This window comes from Acomys minous, assembly GCF_964271855.1.
Source record: "Acomys minous genome assembly, chromosome: 11".
NCBI lineage: Eukaryota > Metazoa > Chordata > Mammalia > Rodentia > Muridae > Acomys > Acomys minous.
The window spans coordinates 14933620-14955790 of NC_140492.1; positions in this window are offsets into that span (position 1 = coordinate 14933620).

Below are 22171 nucleotides of genomic sequence, written 5' to 3' on the forward strand. Positions count from 1 at the left end.
CTTCTTCCCCCTATGTATGCTCTAAGATTATCGAGTCTCTTCTTGGTAACTTGCTATTCTTCTTCTGAGTGCCACCAGGCCTCCCCATCCAGGGGAGTGTCAGAGGTTGGCTCTCTCCCATGGTGGAAACAGGCAACTATATTTTAAGAGGCCAATGAAACAACCAGTTGAAAGGGTGTGAAGACAGGGAAAAAGCACAGAGAGTAAGATGAAATCCAGGAGGACAGAGCGAGAGATGCACAGCAAGTAGAGGGGGATACAATGAGTTTGAGGGATTTTTTGAAATCAGAGAGAGAGAGAGAGAGAGAGAGAGAGAGAGAGAGAGAGAGAGAGAATCAGGGGAGCGATTCCTTTCTCCTTTTGGGACATCACCTGAGGAAGACTAGCAGCAAAATTGAACATTGAGATTGTATTAAAAACAATAAATGCTGACTTCACAAATCTCTCTTTTCTTATAGCTCCAATAACTTTATTAGCTGACACATTATTCTAAGATTTACACTGTTCTTAACTTTGGCAGTTGAGAATTTTCTTTAATGTATACCAACACTGAAAATGACTATTACTATGGCATTAAAACACACACACACACACACACACACACACACACACACACACACACACACACACACACCGAACAACAACAAAGAAGAAGCAAGAACAAGAACAAAAGCAGTGATGACATTCTTCCATGTGGTGTTCCTGTAAGAATATTTAAAATAGAAAATGATAGAAGCCCTTCCTAACTGCCTGAGGAAGTCCTTCTTTGGAAATTTTAGAGTAATCTCTGTCTAATTGAGTACACTAGCTCAGGATAGCCTAGCACAATTGCAGTGTGATTTATGATAGCATATAAACAACTAGCTCAGGATAGCCCCAGGACAGGTAGAGTGTTATTGATGGTAGCATGTGAACACTTACACTGTCTACTTAGTGCTTCACAAAGGAACCTGCCTCACCCCTGGCTTAAATGTTCAGTATACACTATAATTAAGCGACAGTAAGACAAACCAGAAACATAAACCAATTTTAGGAATAATTTAGTTTTTCCCAATTCTGTGGCTCAAATGGAAGATAATTTTCTTTATCAGTATTTTTAGAATTAAGTACCTTCCTTTTATGTTTTTCAGGATTGCTCTTTACTACCTGACTTGTTCTTGTCCCATAGGAGTCTAGTGCAAATGACCTAATTCTTCTGTACTTTTCTCTGATGAAACTACAAAATTTATATGGTGGACCTCCCAATACACTAAAGATAACTATACATTTTAATGAACTGAGCATCCGTCTTAGAAAAATAAAAATTGTTACTTCTTTCCTCACCTCTTCCTTGACCTATTTCTTGGAATATCCACTACTACTGCCTGAAAGCCATTAAATATTTTGGTGAAAGGCTACCTGCTTCTGAGTGTGGTAAAGCATTGTAAGAGATTGTCCCTTGTTGTTTGATCACCTCTTCAAGACATCCTTACAATGTCTCCTTGATTTCTTTTGTAATTGTAGAAAATTAAATATTAATCCCATTAAAGATAAATAATTTGGGTTTCTTTTGCCAAAATTAAATCTAAACTCACATACTTTACAGCAGTATGTAAACCATAAAATTTAAGGGGACATATTTGAAATGTGGTTTTTATCCATAAGTTTCAAGTAGAGTAGCTACATCTGGCAGGTCAAGAAAGTTCTCTGTGGCCTGGCCACACAATAGAAATAAAAAGGTGCAATGTTTGGAGACTGAAGCACCAGGGAGGCCAGTATTTCCAATATATCCTGTCATACTGAGTCTCTGTGACACTACAGGACAGCCATTCTCAACCAAAGCTTGGTGGCCTCTTTGGGAGATGGATGACCCCTGCCCAGGAGTTGTATTTCAGATATCCTGCATATCATACATTTACATTACAATTCATTGCAGTAGCAAAATTATAGGTATAGAATAGAAAGAAAACACTATGGTTGAAGTCACAACAACATGAGAAATTGTATGCAAGGTCACAGCATTAGGAAGGTTGAGAACCACTACTATAGAGTGATGAGAAATGGAAACACTTTGAGCTCTTCCAACTTACTAACTGGAAACTTATAAAAACATGTAACCTTTATGTTTATGTTATATGCCACAACATGGTACATCACTTTGTAACACACTGGGACATAATATTAAGCAGCTGAATTTCAGACCTGTCTCCCACAATTTAGGCCCTACCTCAAAAATTTCTTTTGAGAATTAGAATCATTAAAGATTGAGAATTAATAAAAAATACCACATAAAATGACTGGCTTTTAAATGCATTTCAAGTTCATTTTATATTTATAAATTGACTTTAGTGGTCAAAAACTGTATGGCTCAGTCAAAGAATGAAGCTGACATGTATGTATGTATGTGTGTGTGTATATATATATATGGGATCATTTCTAATAAGGAAAAAGAGGATAACACAGGCATGCATTACTTTCAGTAGAAAGCATTTTATTTTCATTTTGTTCTTATCTGGAGTGGAAAGTGAAGATGCCTGAGACAGTATCTAGAGAAGAACATATATAATAATAAACAACTAATATATGTGTATGATTAATTTTATCTTCAAAAAGTAAGTTTTAGTAGAATCAATTGTGAAAAGTTATAACTTTGAAACATTAACATTTTGGTTCTTCAGGGTTTATGTATTAATAGTTTGTAAACAAAATCTTATATAAATGTTCATTATTTAGAATGATGAAAAGCATAGTTTGAATAGATGCCCATGTACTATTTTTCATTTATTAATTCAGATGGAGATTACATGGTGATTGCTTCTAGAAGGACTGCTTTAATTAGCCAAGGGATCATGTGATTGGAACAGTGTTTGCTTGTGAAATAATTTGAAATTGTGTGTGTGTGTGTGTGTGTGTGTGTGTGTGTGTGTGTGTTATCCTGCATCACACCTGTAGTGTTTAAACTGTGCTTCGTATTTTATATCACGAAGATTTCATTGCGGTTCACTAAGATGTCAGAAAGCTTTGGTACCATAGACCTCGTAAAATTTCAGGAAATGCAGTTCTCTTATTTTGTCACATGGTTACGGTGCTTTTGGACATGGTTTAGAGAGGTGAAGGTGACATCATAAGGCATGGGATGCTGAATTCCAGTGTACTGTAAGGAAATGACTTTTGCAATGAAACTAGAAGAATTCCAGCCAAAATGAAGATGAGAATTTATGAAAATAATATTCTAGTAGTAGTATTACGACCCCTCTTATTACAAGGAGAGCATGCTTTGGAAGAATGGGCCAGGGTAATAACTGTAAATACTCATATCAAATTCTCAATAGTCTGCTACAAAACAAGAATAATGTTTGTGCAAAATGTATTATGTCAGGACAGGGATCTGTCTCACATCAGACAGAGCCAAACTTTTGTATGTGATTGTCAAAGTGTTAATTAGCATATGGGCAGTTTTGAGGGAGGGAGCTATACATAAAGCAAACAACACAAAACAAAACAAAAATAAATAAAAAATGGCTTTCCATGGTAAAATATAAAAGGCTTTAGTGTTGCCTCATTTTTGTCCTTTTTTATTTATTTTGCTGTAATAGGTTGCCTTCTATGAGAGAGAGAGGCATCTGTGCCTTAGCCAGGGCAATATGTCTGCTCCGTTTAGAAAATTTTGCAGCAGTGGCTAGTGCCCAATGTTAGAATCTGAGTTACAAAATGAACAATCTAATGACAATAACCTCTGTGGCCACTTGGCTTCAAAACCAGCCATGCTCTGAGTTTCTGACTTAGCATGCTTCAGAAACAAGTACTTGGCAACATGGAGTCATTGAATATTCTGGGAACATTGCTTAAATTCATAGGGAAGGATGTGTGGGAAAACCTGGAAGTTATGCTAATATTAGGATTTTAATTCTAAGACTACTAACTCCAGAACACGTGGTTGTGTATGCCTTTAATCCCAACATTTGGGAGGCTGAGGCATGCAGATCTCTGTGAGTTCAAGGCCAGCCTGTTCTACAAAGTGAGTCAAGGAAAGCCAAGTCTACACAGAGAAACCCTGTCTCAAAAAAGCAAAACCAAAACCAAAACTACAACAACAATGAAGTCTACGATGAAACAAATACAGACGATCATTGAGGCAGTTAGGCAACTGAGTCCACACACTTATTTCATTTGTTTTTCAAACTCTAAAATATTGGGTTCTTAAGTTACTTTCCTAATGTTCATCTAAGGGATGAGCACAGACTTAGTTTCTTAAACCTGCCCATAGGACTGTCTTCTGAATGTGGAGGATAGAGTTTTCGATGGTTGGCTGTATTCCATATGGAAATCTCTGAGCATGGACTCCTTGTATGAAATTCCTACATTCTCCAAAGCAGTTTCTGGTAAACTGATAGAGAAAGGGAGTAAATACCCTGTTTTTGTTGTATCCCTTTCCTTTCTCCAAGTGTTAATCAAGTGAAAACAGCATTTACAATAGGCCTGTCATTGGCATCCAGGCACTGCCTCAATATACCTGAAGGAACACTGACTCCTCACACATTTTTTGGTAACTGACTAAGCAAATGCTATAAGAGATATAAGCAGGCATAGCAAGAAATTATTGAACAGAGCCAGTCTCTGTAAAAAGAATAGTGTAAGAATTAAAACACAAAAACAAAAATTGTACCAGGATAGTCAAACGGGCATCCTCCATAATAATTTTGATAGCTTTGTTGGGGACGTCCCAAGGCCGTTTCCCAAGTGGAGGCTGTAAGTGTTCCATCCCTTTTGGAGATGGCCTCATGGTTGCTGCCAGAAGCTAGTATTTCTCCCTCTCATGGAAATCCACTTTCCTTTTTCCTGCTTTTCTCTTCCAAGCATCATATTTACCTGATATTTTTGAGGTATCTGAAAGACACCATGTAGTCTCTTAAGCTTATTGTTTTTATAGTATGTTTGTTTTAATGTACTCATTTTTAAATATTAGTTCATAGTAAACAAACTTTAAGTTACCTTTAAACCTGTTTTTATTGACTTATTTTGGACTGAGCTTTGACAACATATACAAAAACAATAAGGAGATATGTAAATTGCTCTCTCCCTACATGCTTGTTCCTGTAAGTGAATTCCAGTTGTACTTAACATTACTATCACTATGATTATGGACTCATGCAATAATATAATAAATTATAAGGTGACTGGCCATTAGCTTGTATGTGGGAATCATCTTTAACAGTTTAGAATAAGTAACTTTTACAAGAAAAAGGTTTTATGGTTTTATCCCTGTGTTGCTTGTGCCTTAAAATTTATAAGTTTTGAATGGAAGATTCTTTAGTATCAAAATAAACTTCAAGCCATAGATATAGTGCAAAGAAAGCCTGGTGACCTCATTTTTCTTATCCATTTATAGTGTAATTTTATAAAATGTCACAGGTTTTTTGTATGACACAATTTATCTAAATAGTTATAGTTTTATGTGGTTAACAAACATACAGGTGGTTATATCTTTAAGTTAGTTTCTGTTCACCTGAGTAGACTTTAAAAATGTATAAACTTTAACAATCAAATATATAATGTTAGCAAGCTTTATTTTCCACAAACCCGAATTGAATTCAAGTCACATATATGGTATGATGTACAGAATCAATTTTAGTATACTGTAGAAAATTATGATTACCAACACATATATGTTTAACTATCAATAATTTTGTTACAAGTTTAAAATACCTTTTTCACTTCTGTATTTATAGGCTTTTTTGAAAACTACCCCCCCCAAATATACAAGCCATGAAATAAAGAAAGTTTCCATTTTAGCAAAAACTTTAAAGATAGTAAACAAAACCACACAGGACAAAAAAAAAAAAGCATGATATTCATAGTGACATATCTGTGATCATACGTTGCCATATACAATTTTTGGAACATGTCTTAATTATTTGAGAATCTCATACTCTGTACTGCAATAATATTGACTCCTACAGGGATACTGTTACTTCCATACCTGCCACAAATTCAAAATGTTTGTCTCATCTCTCTTCACCCCCTTCTTTTTTCCTCTCTCTCCCTCAGGGTGTGTGTGTGTGTGTGTGTGTGTGTGTGTGTATGTGTGTGTGTTTGAGTATGTGTGTTATTTTTAATAATCCACTGATTTTCAATTTGTGCTATCTATAAACTCATGTGTGAGGAGCCATATAAGGAAAATCCTTTAAAGAAAACTTACTTGTTCTCCCAAAGAAGCCAGCTAGTATCATTAAATCCTCAGTTTCAGGGCAAAAGGTCATTAGCTCCTCTCTCCCATTCAAGAGTGATGACTGACTTGATCTTGTGCAGACTTCCTGCTGTTGAGCACAGCTCTGTGAATTGCCAGTCATATCCAGAAGACAAGACACTATTTCACTCCAGTACTCCTTGACGTCTGTACTTTATAAATCTGCCCATCTCTCCTTCTGTAAAGTTCCTTGTGCTTTGAAGAAGCTAGAACTGTGATATAATTGTCCCAAATTTATGGTTTAGGACATCACAGACACTCTTTTCCATGTGAGCAGATTTAAGTTTCAATGTTGAACAGTGTCCACTGCACAAAGAACAGCCAAGGACAATACAGGCGGTAAACCTTAAACCCCTACCCAAATCTAGACAATGGACAGAACACTCTCCACAGTAGAGTGGAGAGTGAGATATGACTTTCTCACATACTCTGGTGCCTCACCTTTGACCATGTTCCCTGGAGGGGGAGACCTGGTGGCACTCAGAGGAAGGACAGCAGGTTACCAAGAAGAGACTTGATACCCTATGAACATATACAGGGGGAGGTAATCCCCCTCAAGAACAGTCATAGGGGAGGGGAATAAGGGGAAAATGGGAGGGAGGGAAGAATGGGAGGATACAAGGGATGGGATAACCATTGAGATGTAACAAGAATAAAATAATAAAGGAGAAAAAAAATTTTAAAAAAAGAACTTATTTTTTATGATGAGGTCTTAGAGCTATCTTAATATATGGGTAAAGAATTACAGCATAAGGGGCAGTTTGGTACTATGTACAACCAGTAGAAAAACAGTTGGAGCTTTACCCCTTAGACCTGTGATCTCCCAAGCATGTGGGTTCTTGACTAGGTTTACAGTACTTGAAATGCATTTCTTTCTGTGAAAGAAATGTCCGTTAAGAAAGCAATAGGTTATCTCTGTAACTTCTATGCTTATATTGCAGCAGTGCACATATCTTGCCTGGGCAATAATTATTGTAGTTAACAGGACTCACAACTGAGTAAAATTGTGATGACTTTCATCTTCCAGTAGCTTCCCTAGAAGATTCTAACTTTATGAAAGATATTCAGTTGGGCTTCCACATGGGTATTAATTTGATTTGCTGATGCTTATAACTCCAGGATGCAGTGTCTTCAGAAATAGGGTATTACCACCAAAGTTCTGGAGGGTAAACAACAGCTGTGGCAGTAGCCTATATAATGTTTGAGAGGGTCTATGAGACTCACTCCATGAACTACAACCAGAAAAGATACAATTCACTCCTCTCATTGGGAATTTTTTTGGGGTGGAGGGGCAGCCTATCATGTTAAGGAGATGCAGATTTTCCTACTAGAATTTATTGTAGTGTGGAAATGTCTTTCAGAATGGTCAATGGACAGGGTTAAGAGAATTTTCAATCTTTATCGTAAAATATTAGACTGTTTTGAGCAGGATCTTATTGCAAATAAATATGAATGGTACCCATTTTGCTCTACAGCAATAAAAAAAAACTCATACTCTAATACACACAGTTTTATGTGATTTGGAAATCAGCTAGAGAAAATATGATTAAATAAAGCAAGTTCTAATATGAAACTCTCTATAAGACAATTTATTTATTTCCAAAAGAGCTATTTAGATTCCACAGATTTAAAAACATTGCCCTGGAGCTTTACATGTATCATAAAAAGGTATTGAATAGCAGAGAAAGAATTTATACTGAACATGTACTATGAGGCAAAATAGTCAGAGTATTTAAAAATGTGTTTTCTAGAAATGAAATTATCAGATGACACAAGCGTTTTATTTTAGTATTTACCTCTGAACAAGAGCCTTTGTGCAGAAAATATTTTTAAATGACCTATGCAACTATAATACAAGCTACAAAAAGGCAAGACAAGTTTTTTTTTACATATATAAACTTCCTTTTTAAATTAATTAATTAATTTACTTCACGTCCTTGTCAGAGCCCCCTCCCTCCTCTCCTCTCTGTGCCCCTTCCTGTCCTCTTACCAACCCACTCATCCCAGCTCATCAATTTGCAACAGGATTTAGTGCTTTCTTTTTCCCTGTGGCCTGGTAGGCAAAAAACAGAAAACAGAGTCCATGGGGCTCCCCTTACTAGATGACCCACATGAAGCCTGAGCTGCCCATTAGCTACCTCTGTGTAGAGGGCCTAGGTCCAGTCCATGCATGGTTCTTTGTTGATTCTTCAGTTTCCATAAGCCTCTCTGCACCCTGGTTAGTTGGCTCCTGTCACCTACAGGAGCTAACATCTTCCCTCCACTTTTTCAACAAGACTCCCTACACTTCTCCCAATGTTTGGCTGTGAGTCTCAGCATCTGTTTCAAACTGCTCCTGCTAGAGCCTTTCAGAGGACTGCTTTTATTGTCATAAATAAATGTCACTTTTTCTTTCTTTAGAAAAGCTATATATTATCTCTCATGATGTTGGTGAAAGAAATACTCATGTTTGTACAGAAATGCAGTAGTAAGTTATTTAAGCTTTTTTCCTTTTTTTTTCAGTTTAGGTATTTATATTTGTGTGTGTGTGTGTGCCCTAGCATGTTTGTGAAAGTTCTCATAATTTTGGAAAACAAAGAAGGTTGTTCCCTTCTATCCTGATTCACCACGTTCCTTTGAAGGAGGTTCCATCACTTAATTCAGAGTGTGTGTTTTGTGGATAGCCTGCGGGCCTAAGAAACTCTTGGAGTTGCAGGTGTGACTGAGATTACTTTGAAATTTACATGAATGTTAGAATCTAAAATCTGCCCCTTCTGATTAACAGAGAAAGCTTTGTCCATTGAGCTGTTTCTTCATCCCTATGATAATAAACCTTCAGAGATCCACTTAGTTTTGTGCAGGGTGACAGAAATAGATCTCTTTGGATTCTTCTACATTCTGACATCCAGTTAGACTAGAAGCATTTGTTTAAGATGTTTTCTTTTTTCCATTGTGTATTTCTGGCTTCTTTTACAGGAATCTGGTGTCCATAGGTGTACAGATTAGTATCTGGATCTTTGATTTGATTCCATTGATCAATATGTTTCCTTTTATACTAATATCATGTGTTTTTATTACTATGGCCCTGTAGTATACCTTGGAATCTGGGATTGTGATACCCACAGAAGTTCTTTTATTTTATAGGATTTTTTTTTTTTTAGACATTCTGGGATTTTTTTTTTTTTTAAATGAAGTTGAGTATTGTGGGAACCAGGCCCGACAGGGTTGCCTGCCAGTCTTGCTGTTGCATGTCCTGTTTTTAGCAGCTTCCGTCTCTGTGCTTAAGTTGGTCAGCTAGTCATGTTTACTGCTCTGAAAGCACAACCCTCCCTTCCTCAGGACTTTCCCTAGAATGAGCAATCACCTCTTGAGGGATTTCACCTGTGAGTAGCATTCCTGCTTTGCTGTCTATAAAAAGGCTTTTTGGACGCTGAGTGAAAGCTTCTGCCTCCATCGCTCTCTTAACTTGAAGGACTCGCTATTTTATTGTGTGTTAAATCCACAGTCCCTCACCCTTGACTTGGTACCGTAGTGGCACAGGCGCCACAGAGTATTGTTCTTTCAAGGGGAGGACATTCTATTGGGACTCCAGATGAGAGAAGCATGGGAGAATTGCAAAGCAGAAGGATCCAGAGGGTCCTAGAAACCTACAAGTAGAACATTATGATAGGCAGATTTGGGTCCAGGGATCCCGCTCAAACTAAGGCACCAGCCAAGGACAATACAGGCCATAAAACTTTAAACCCCTACCCAGATCTAGCCAATGGTCAGAACATTCTCCACAGTAGAGTGGAGAGTGGGATATGACTTTCTCACATACTCTGGTGCCTCACCTTTGACCATGTCCCCTGGAGGGGGAGACCTGGTGGCACTCAGAGGAAGAACAGCAGGTTACCAAGAAGAGACTTGATACCCTATGAGCATATACAGGGGGAGGTAATCCCCCTCAGGAACAGTCATAGGGGAGGGGAATAAGGGGAAAATGGGAGGGAGGGAAGAATGGGAGGATACAAGGGAAGGGATAACCATTGAGATGTAACAAGAATAAATTAATAAAAAAAAGGAAACAAAAAGAATTGTGTTGGAATTTTGATGGAGTTTGGTTGACTTTGTATATCCCTTTTGGTAGGATGGCCATTTTAGTCAATCCGAGCGATCCATGATCATGGGAGCTCTTTCCATCTTTTGATATCTTCTTGAATTTTTTTCTTCAAAGACAAGAACATCTTTGAAGTTCTTGTCAAAGATGTCTTTCATTTGCTAGGTTAGAATTACTCCAACATATTTTATTTTATTATATTTGTGGCGATTGAGAAGGGTGTTGTTTCCCTGATTTCTTTCTCAACCCATTTGATATTTGCATATATTGTGGGTTACTAGCAATCCATGTGAAGCTGGAATGTAAGTCAGCAATGAGATTTGATGGTTGTTCCCCATGAGGATTGTACAGTGTGGTACCTACTCTACCTAGACTAGTGTTGTTATTGAAAGAAGTGCTTTCCTGATCATCAGTGTTCTTGTTTTCCCATAGACATTGATGGGCATACTTTTATAGCACATATTTTGTCTATTCTTCTTGGCTTCTACCAGATCTTCTCACCTTTCTTGCCCTACTATGTTTCACTTTGGAGAAGGCTATGACATAACTTTTTCTGCATATGCCTATGTGCCCCAAACACTGCTCGGAAAGTCAGATAAGCAGCAAATGTGCTCAGATTAAAAGAAGACACAAAAGAGAGCTATGGAAATAAGTATATGATAGATAAATAGATTATAAATGTATATATTATAGATAGATAGATTACAGATAGATAAGATAGATAGACAGATAGACAGATAGATAGATGATAGGCAGATGGATGAACTTTAATAGAAAAGTCTTAGGCTGAATCGTACAAATAAAAAGATAAACATCCAATATAGAGTTATCTGTAAAAAAAAATGGTGTATTTGTTTATATCAGTTTCTTCCTAAAGTAAATTTTGGACTTATATTATTTCTACATTGTTTATATTATCATTTATTATAATTTATACAGATTTCAGTTTTCATGGAATACAAATTTGAACACACTTTTATTTACATTAGCTAGATATGTTCTTAATTTTACTCAAACAAGAATAATTACTGGTAGATTTCTTGTTTTCAATGAAAAAAAAAAGGAAGGCTATCATTTACTGCATAATTTGTTCAGGGTGTTTTTGTAGTATTTACCATTCATGACAATATTCTAACATGGGAAAGCAAGGTCTCTCTCTCTCTCTCTCTCTCTCTCTCTCTCTCTCTCTCTCTCTCTCTCTCTGTCTCTCTCTCTCTCTCTCTGTCTCTCTCTGTGTCTCTGTCTCTGTCTCTGTCTCTCTCTCTCTCTCTCTCTCTCTCTCTCTCTCTCTCTCTCTCTCTCTCTCTCTCTCTCTCTTTCTCAGCCCTGAGCAGTTTCCAAGAACAACAGCTATAAGTCCAAACTTTAATTTGTATTCTAGCTTGAGGATGCCAACAGTTTCTTCCCATCACACATGTTTATTTTAATATTTGTTCTGACATAGAATAATTTTTATATTCTCAGCATTTTAAAGCCTTGATGTCATTTTTCTTTGTTTTGTATTTGTATTAATGGAAAGGAAAACTGTGTGTAATGAAGACCCATATTCTTTACAGCTTATATTGGGCTATTTAAAAAATAAAAGAAATATAATAATATCCAGAGATGCTGGCTTGATGAATTATTTTGTCACATTATTTTGATTATTTTCTAGCTAACATTAAATAATTAAATATTTACATTTGTGATACAAAAATTACACAGTGTGGATTATAGTATATAGTATTTCCTCATCAGTCACCATTCTCAGCATTCGTGATATATACAAGTTATACTACAGACAAGCAATTTAGTACATATTCCAGATAGTAAGACTGTGTAGGAAGCTGAATTTAATAATTATCTCTAGAATTTACAACTCTTGATCATGGGTAAATATACTGGCTTATCGATGAATCCTGAAATTCAGTTACAGGGAACATCAGAGACAGAACTCCACAGAACTTCAAATTTATCTTTTCTTTCTAAAGTCTAACTGAATTATATTACTTGATATCCAAGTAATGTAATTACTTTAGTGACTTTACAAATAAATAATTATAGTTTATGCTCATGCCAGCACTTACATTCAGTAATCTCTGATTTAATAGGTTATTTGCTGTTTTCCCTAAATTGTTCAGTTCATATTGTATTAAGCCAAACCATTAGTTTTCAGTGTATGACCCACTGAAGATATCCAGGAATTTAATTCATAACAGTTTAGACCAATTCACTCTGTTCCAAAAGGTGGGTCACACTGTACGCTGTAGAAAAAAAAGATTGTCTGAAACCATGAGAGCAGTATCCAGATAATCTAGAAGAAAATAAACTATATTGTTTAATTAGTTACTAAAGTTAAATCTTTTGGTATAATATAATCAATGTAGTGTTTATATTTATAATGAATATATAAATGAATAGTTTGGGTGAAACTTTAAATATCTAAATCTAGAATAAGAAGTATTCTGAATACAGTATCAGTGTTACCATGCTTGTTTCTTTCTATAAATCAATATTAGTGGTAGAAAAGGACATAAAAAACCACAACAAGAATTACTGTTTTCAGTGGGTGATGGGTAATTATTAAAGTTAGTTCATACTCTGAAATAATAGACTTTCAAACCTTATGCTTTCTACCATGGATTACTTTAGGTAACCTTCCAAGAATTTTGTGTTGTCTTTCACCCCTTTCACATTTCTTGTAATGGACCTAACATTACCCTTCATCCCCAACATTATCTGGCTTTGCTGCACACAGATCATTACTGCTTCAGACCTCTCACACCTCCCTGAAACTCCCTTGGACTTGGCTTAGAAGTACTTTGACTTGATCCACCTCTTCACATTTTATCAGGAAATACAAAACTCTTTAACTATAAAATCTGCATACACATCAGCAATTGTCATCTCCAGAGAAAGGAGCATTCTGTGGTCTTTTCTAATAGCAGGCAGTGAGCTCTGATCTGCCTGACAAGTCCCTGTCAAAATCTGATGCTATACAGGTAAGGATAAGTAAGGAAATTAAACACCACAGTACATGTAAAAGGAGCATTTGTTTTTAATGTGAAGATTAGGAGGTCCTGTCAAAATCATCAACTGTGTAGTGAGGATTGCAACTCAAAAATTTGTATAGCCCCAAACTTAAAATTTTTAAAACCTTTGGGAGAAACTAGCATAATTTAAAAATGCAGAAACAATCCATAATCATATATAATAACAAACATTACTACCAAGTGACAGAAATGCGGCACACTGTTTGACAAATTGAATACGTATACACATATGTATCCACATGTAAATGTATAATAAGCTACAAAAGCTCACTATGTTGAATGAATTAATTCATATTACTTAAACATATGTCAAGTTTTATCAACTAAGGACTACTGGATAACAGACCTTAACTTTAAAAAAGAAAAAAGAAAAGAAAAATGAAATACTGAATTGCAGTAAAATATTCTAAAGAAACTTAAGTTATGCAAATTAGACATTTACTTATCTACGTGTGATAATTTGAATTGTGTTGCACCAAGCTTTGAGCTTTCAATCTCAAGTAAATAAAGACAAAACCATAATTAGAAATGAGAAACTTAAAAACAGTTTTTAGAGATGAGGCACTTAGAGGAGAATTTAGTCTTTAAACAGGTTTATCAAAGAAATAATTGAATTTAAAATAAAATATTTACAGAGATATGCAGGAAGACATACATATATACATACATACATGCATATAGACAGACAGACAGACAGACACACACACACACACTCACAGAGAGAGACAGAGAGACAGAGACAGAGAGAGGCTAAGACAGACAAAAAGAACCAGAGAGAGAGATGGAGAGATGAGAGAGACAAATGAGGGGAGGAGAAAGAGAGAGAATATGATGCATTGTGGATTTTCCATATTTTTAGAAAAGCATCGAGAAAGCAGTTACTTGTAATTCAAAATAAGATGCTTATAAGAGTTATTTTTAAATGGCTCTCAGAAAATATAAACTTTCCATTATTGCACTCCTAATTCTCGTAGCTATGAGACTATGGGGAAATAAACTGTAAATGTTTAAGTCACCTGCTTTGTTCATTTACCTAACCTGGCCTTATATTAATGATTTATTATTTCTGAAAATATGCAAGGTAGGAATCTAAACCTATGCTATTTTATTATGGCAGTCCTACAAATTAAATATTTTTATTCAAAGGAATCCAAAACATTACTGTATAGTAACAGTAACAGTAAATACATAACATATAGCCTATAGAAAAGAATCAATAAAATACATTCGTTATGGAAATCTACTTTAATTAAAATAAACATACATAAAATATATATGAATAACATATATTATAAAACAAATACAAATACAAAAATTACAAATACAAAAAGTGTAAGTATATAAGAGATGAACTCTAAGAGAATTATAATTATTCATATTATACACATAAAATGTTTAGAATAGATAAAAAATGTCATTTGATTTAGACCAAATAACATTTTTAAAAAGGATATCATAGGAAAAGACTAGTTATATCTCAGATTTCATATTAAATATTAAAATATTCTTAAAATGAGTATTAACTAAATAGTTATTAATATATTTATAAGCATACAGATCATAGGTTCAATTTATGATGAAAAGTCATAGCTGGGATTTAATAAATCAAAAACTGAAGCAGTAAATTAACAGCAAGTTATATATTTTGAATATAATTAACAGGTAAATTAAATTAAACAGGTAAAGGAAGGGAAATTTTTGAGGAAATATTAGCCTCTGAGATTCCTGATACCTGCTTTGAAGACTGGACTTTGCAATGATGTGCCATGTTCAAGTACATCCTCAGCCATTGGATACACCGGTACAAAATGTATTTGTGAAGGAACACTGAACTGTACCTCTGCCTTCAGAGAATATTATGTATGTGTTGGGAAGTATCTCATACTCCGAAACAGACAGGATCTTTCATTGCTCATTTAGTTCTTGTAGATAATGAAGCAATAAATTCATCTGAATCACTTCATCTTAATGGAAGTGTAACTTCTGTTTTTAAACAAAACATAGAAATCCCTCAAGTATAGTATTTATAATTGAATATGTTTTAAAAATCAAGAAACAGTATTACACCAAACAACTAACCTGTGTACATATTAAAATGTATTAGAAAATGACAGACAATTTGAAATATGAGAGAGCATATTGGCCAGCTTTTCCAAAGGGAGTGGATTAACATCTAGAATATAAATGATTAAAATTAAAATAATATTTAACAATAAAAAATTTATACTCCAATTAAAATGGACAAATATTCTGAAGAGAAACATCTTTGAAATATAAATTCTGAATACATTTATGAAATCATTCATTATCCCTGGTCATAAAGATGCAAATAAAAATAATCTGATATTTGACCATTTCCCCTTGATGGGGAGGCCAGGTGGCACTCAGAAAAAGGAAAAGCAGGCTACCTGGGTGAGACTTGATAGGCTGTGACCTTATGGTGGGGAAAAAGGTCCCCTTCTGTCACAGACTTAACGGAGAGGACAAGGAAGAAAGAGAGGGAGGGATGGAGGATTGGGAAGAAAAAAATTGAGCGGATAACAAATGAGATGTAATCTGAATAAATTAATAAAATAAATTTTAAAAATAATCTGATAGCATATCATCACAATTCATAATAAATTATTTAAAAATAAAGACAACTCCATTTGAAGATATGGGAAAGTAAGGTTACTGCTTGTGAGAAATAATAAAATAATAAATATTATTTATTGTCTGGAATAATAAAAAACAATGTAACATATGATTCATTTGAGATTAATGAAATGAATATATGGGAGAAATATCTGAGACTCAACGTTAATTTAAACAATATTCACAATATATATGAGGCAGGTGGACATCATCCTGTGTGTTTATCAACAGTTATATGGAAAAATCACACACAGTACACATATCTGTGATTGTGCAGTTATTCTTCACTGTCAAATTGGCTTACCTGGGATAATCTAAGCGATGCGCTTTTGGGATACTCTATGAGGGTAATGTTTGGAAGGACTAACTGATAATGAACAGCACCTTCCCTCTGTCTCTTCCATTAGGAGGCCGCCTCAAAAAGCTCCACTTTTTGCTTTTCTCCCTTCACTCTTGCTGACTAAAAATAGTAGTCCGTCTACTCATTGTAGGTGTCACCAAGTCACAGCTCATTTTGTAACCCTTTTCACCAGCAGCTTCTAACTGCCGTCCTATAATGCCACAAGCATCACTTGCTTTCAAGAAATTTTCTAGACTTTCAACATCACATTGGTGCTGCTGAGATATCCGGTCTCATGGACTGAGCATCTACCAAGTACTCAGTCTTGCCAGGATGCACAAGCCACAGTTAGACTGCACACTCCTTATCAAGTGAGATAATAGAATAAATATCTAATATATTTATATGTTATTTTATGTGCAGTATCCATCAAATATGTATGTATGTATACATACATATATTGCATTTATAGATACAGATACAGATATAGATATAGTTCTGTTCCTCTTAATAACCCTGAATAATACAGTACCCCATTATTTTCCTTCAGACATAAAGAAAAATTGAATCCTGATGCTTGTAGAAAATAAACAGAATTTGAGGATATCAGATTAAATCAATTAAGCTAGACATAGAGGAAAACATATCACATGTCCTCTCATATGTGGGAACTGAAACAAATGTTAAGTTTGAAGTAGAAGTGTGATCATCAGGGAACAGTGAGATGGTTAAATGTGACTGCATTAGTAATTCACATGGAGTATTTGTGAGACTGTTTTCCGAGGCATGTCAATAGTTTAGGTCAGAGAAAGTCTAAATTAGTCAATGATTCAAGCTGGCAATGGCTTCAATATTTAAATAGGCCATTGGAAATTAGTGGAACTGGGCTTAGAGGAGCGAGTCTTAGCAGGAGAATGTTGAGTGTGCATCTTAACTCAGGCCGGACATCCTCTTTTCTGCTCTGCCTCCTGGCTGTTATAAGCTGAGCAACTACTTTTAAGCACATGCTGCTGCCTCTGAGATATCTGTTCACCATAGGTATAAGCAATCAAGGAAGACAACCATAGACTTAAACTCCACATATAAGTAAACTTTCCATCCTTGAACTGCATTTCTCATTCTGAATAACACAAGTGAAAAAATGTGTAATTAAATAAAAAGTGGTTGAACATCATTATTGTATATTATAATTATATCCCTAATTTTATAAATGTGTACAGTTAATGGGCTAATAAACTTTCTTGTTGTGTCACTAAGTCAACTATAAAAATGTGTATGATAGAAATAAAATAATAATGATGCCGCATTAAATATGATACATTATGAAGGACAAAACTAAAATTTCAGGATTTTAAAGGTATAGTGTTGAAGAATCAAAGATTTAATTTTTATCTACCCATCTTTACCCATTTTGTTTATATAAATCTTTATTGTATTAGCTAAACCAAATTATTGCAAATGAATTTCATATTTTTGAGTGAAGCAATGCAAGATTCTGTATATCCAGAAAACTACAAGAGCAGAAAACATCATTCCTTCCTCAAGTCAAATACATATCTTTTTTATGAGTTTTACTATAACTGAAATTCTACACAAAATCCTAATTGAAAAGAACCTGACAGTCTGAGTTTTAGGATCCTCTAGACAATAGGGAACATTTCCAGACCATATTGCACAATTTGGTGCAAACTACAGTTTACTCAAGAGAGACTTAAAATGATGATAAATGACAGAATTAGTTAGAATAAGTTACTTCTGACTTTGAAAATGATTTCTAGGCCACATTGGGATGGCATAAAATCAAGTCACATAAGCTAAATCAAATCTGACAGGGAAATTTTTCAGAAGCTAAGAGACAATTTTTTGTCATGAGAGTCTATGCTGAAACTTAAGTAAGAACAGATACAAAATATACTATTTTTATGAGAACATTTAGGCTCCTGAGTAAATAAAATCCTTGGTGAATCTTATGTAAATGTATTGCAGAGACCATGTGGAATAAATTATCAATATTTTATAAAATAGATAAATATTACTCACTCTGAATTATACATATAATAAAACTACATTAAGTATTATAGTTAATATCTTGAAATTATATATTTTCTTGGGAAGGACCTCTCATTCTCATGTTTGCTGTTGTTCCCTATGTCAGATACAAGAAGTCATTATTTTCCATTTTATGTCATTAAGAAACAAATATGGAAGTACTGACATCAAAGAGAACATAATATTTTCATTTAATTTAGTAAACAATTGTTACCAAATATAGGCTATGCTTTATGGTCGACTACTGCTATGTATCTAAGAAGCAGAAAGGTAAATATGTTTTATTTTACATTTTTGTGGTTAAGAATTTAGATTCTTTAAGAAAAAATAGATTATTTGGGATTTCTAAAATTAGGTCAGTCAACTAATTGGTAGTTTGGTATAGTCGAGGCAAAGTCTGAACTCATCTGGTTTCTTCCTTTCATCAAGGCAAGTCTCTCTGTAGCCCCATCATCAGATTAAACATGTATGGCTCCAAATGGCTCCATAAAGGAGTGTTTGTAGTAGTACAAACTATACTACTACAGTACAGTAACTGTAGTTCTCAGTCCCAAACACATCACTATGACCAGAATAAGATGATGGATGAAGTAAGATCACTAAATGATAATTGGGAGAAAATTTGTGGCCAGATTGTATTATGATGGACTTGAAAATGCCATCATTGATGAATATTAAAGCAGCTACTTTTCTGGAATGAACCTGTGAAAAACATTAGTCCTTTTCAAAAGCCAGTTCATTTAATTCCCCACTCATAGTCAAACTTTTCACATAGCATATACTTCAACTGAGTAATATATGAGCGAACTATGAAACTATGAAGAGAAAGAAAAGAATATAATAATATTGTATGCTGAACAGAGAGCATAAATAAATAAATATATTTAAAGATTGTTATATATGAAAAATAATATCATATATTAGGATTTTTCATATTATGTAATACATGTTATTGGTGTCATACATAAGATTTGAGCATTAACCACTGTCAGTTTACTATCTTGGGTTGGCACTGTACATAAATTAACAGACATATTAGTCTAGAAACAAACAATATGTTCCATTTGTACAGTGATAAAAATGCTGTATTAAGATGTAAAGCATTGCTTACATGAGTATAATTATATAAAGCAAACCAGTCCTGTCCATTTGTGCATACTGCCTTCCACTGATTCTTCCTGTCAAGGCTGCTCATCAGAAAATGTGTGCTCTCTTTCTTCTTGACTGTTGAAATATAATAGATACTGTGAGAGCCACTGAGGCTGATTCATTTCTTTTAGTACAGGTATGTGTCACAACTTAAAAACCTTTTCTGTAGCTGCACCAAAGTGTCTATGCTTAGACCTCAATTAAGAAATAAGATATTATCCTGAAAATAAATTCAAAACAATATGTTCCATTGTATTTATTTTTTAAAAATTCTTAGTCATGTTTTGTAAATCATTTCCATACATAATCCGTTAATGAATTAGATTTCATGTTATGTGTAAAATATCCATCACAAGTAAAATATTTTAAAACCTAATTGTCATTAGAAAGTAATTGAATTACCAACAACGCCGATATTCAGTATAATCAAAACTGGCTTGATTTTTAAATTAATCCTAGCTTATTTTTCTCAGTTACAGATTTTGTATTGAGATATTAAGTGTTAATGACAAAGTAAATTTGAACTTCATTTATATATTTTAAGTACATTTTATATGTAAGGCAGTTTGTCTGCCTGTATGTACATGTATGTCTTGCAAACAGAGTTCACACAGGCTATGAACATGTGTCAGATTTCCTAGTATAGAAGTTAAACACAGCTGTGAGTGCATGGAACTGAAACTGAGTCATCTGGTGGAGTAAGTCAGAGGTCTTGGCCACAGAGCCCTCTCTCCAACACAAACTTTAACTTTAGACTTCTTAGTCTGGATTTTAGCTCAATCATTTAAAATTTAGGGGCCAAGGAAGCAAGCAAGATGGCACACGCCTGTAATCCCAGCACTTCAGGATTCAGAGGCAGGCAAATCTCTGTGAGTTCAAGGCCAGCCAACCAAGGCTACACAGAGAATCCCTGTCTCAAAAAAAACTTTAAAAAATTAAGGGATTATTTTTGAAAATAAACATTGCAAGGCAATTGCCATTACTACATGGATTTTTTTCTGCTACATGTAAATCTATGATTGTACTTATTTGTTAAATAGCTAAAATGGATATCTCACAGTAATTAAAAATGACAAATAAAAATAACTATCTCAGGGCATACGATATGAAACATTCTTTATAATAGTTGTTATTTGGCATTGTACTCATAATTCACAAATACCCTTATTTATATAACTGTGAGAATGCCAATCCAACTCAAAGCTACTTTCTCTCTTCTTCATACTTTATAGCCATTTCTTTAGATATTTACAATAATCAAAAAAAGATATTATTATTTTTCATAGTTCACAGGAAGTTGGTGCTTATTTTCAACATATATCCTTCATTAAGTGGTCTGTAATATATTTTTTATCAAATTTCTTGTTTCTCTCTAAAGTGACATTTTGCACTGACATGCTTTCCATTTTACATCTGTGAGATAAAAGGCTACGTCAGGACATGCAGTTAACAAAATGTGTGAACCCTAATAGCTAAAGTTCAAACAATATTCCACTCTTACGGATGAAGGGAAAGGGTGCATTTGGCATTTTAAAACAACTAGCTCACATTTTAATTAGGTCAAGCTTACAGAAGATGTTATCATACTTCCCAGTTAAAAGACAGGCAATTACATGAAAAGTAAAAATATAAATTGTCCTTTAATGACATTAAAGGACAAATTAATGAAGCATTTTAAAAACTTTGGTCACAGTTTGATCCCTTCTGTACTGTTATATCAAGGATAGGAAAACTCAGCCTATAATTATGTATTTAGTTCTAAGACATCTTTATGAAATATGACAATGTGATATAATTAAATCATTCTCCAAGAGGTATCTAGTCAGGAAAAGGCTATAGAAAAGATTTTACTGTAAGAATGTATATTATATAAATATATATGGATATTATATTTATTAATTGATATTAAATATTACAGGCATTCCAAAGGTGTAATCACATTTGAAAATGCATTGGTTATATTAGTAGTGTCTAAATAAATTTTCATGATAGTGGAATAGGATAAATCATGCAATATTCTGATATTATCAACTAATATAAGAAGTCAAGATCACAATATCTTCTTTGCACATTAAAAATGTAAACTTTGCTCATAATTCAGGAAATAAGAGGAAGAACTCAGCTTTATACAATTAGATTTGTATGTTAAAAACATATAAATTTTGGCAACTCACATACAGCAGAGAGAAAATATTTATAGCTCTCACTGGTTAGCATTTTGAAGTATGTGTACTTCTTATTAGAGAGCAGTTCTACAATATTTTAAGAACTAAAAAATTTTAACACATAAGCTCCAAAGTCCATGAAAGCAGACACATACATGCTTATATAGAAGTCAACCTTGTATCAGATATTTTATCATGTAATTTAATACTAAAGAGTTTGCTCCATGATGTCCTGAGGATACATTGTTGGAGCAGATTTCTTCAATGTTTCATGATGTTACACTGATGAAACCATTCAAAGATGACATGAAATAACTCACAGTAAAAGTTCAAGGTAAAGGTCTTTTACTCTTTGAGAGAATTTTAATTTCAGTCTTTTGGGTTCAATGTTCAACAAATCAAGAAGGTAGTTAATTGATTTCATGAATCCTTTTTCTTCCCAGCAAAATCTACTTCTAGAGCTCTATAAATTATATGTTCTTTATTTCTTGGAGAAGT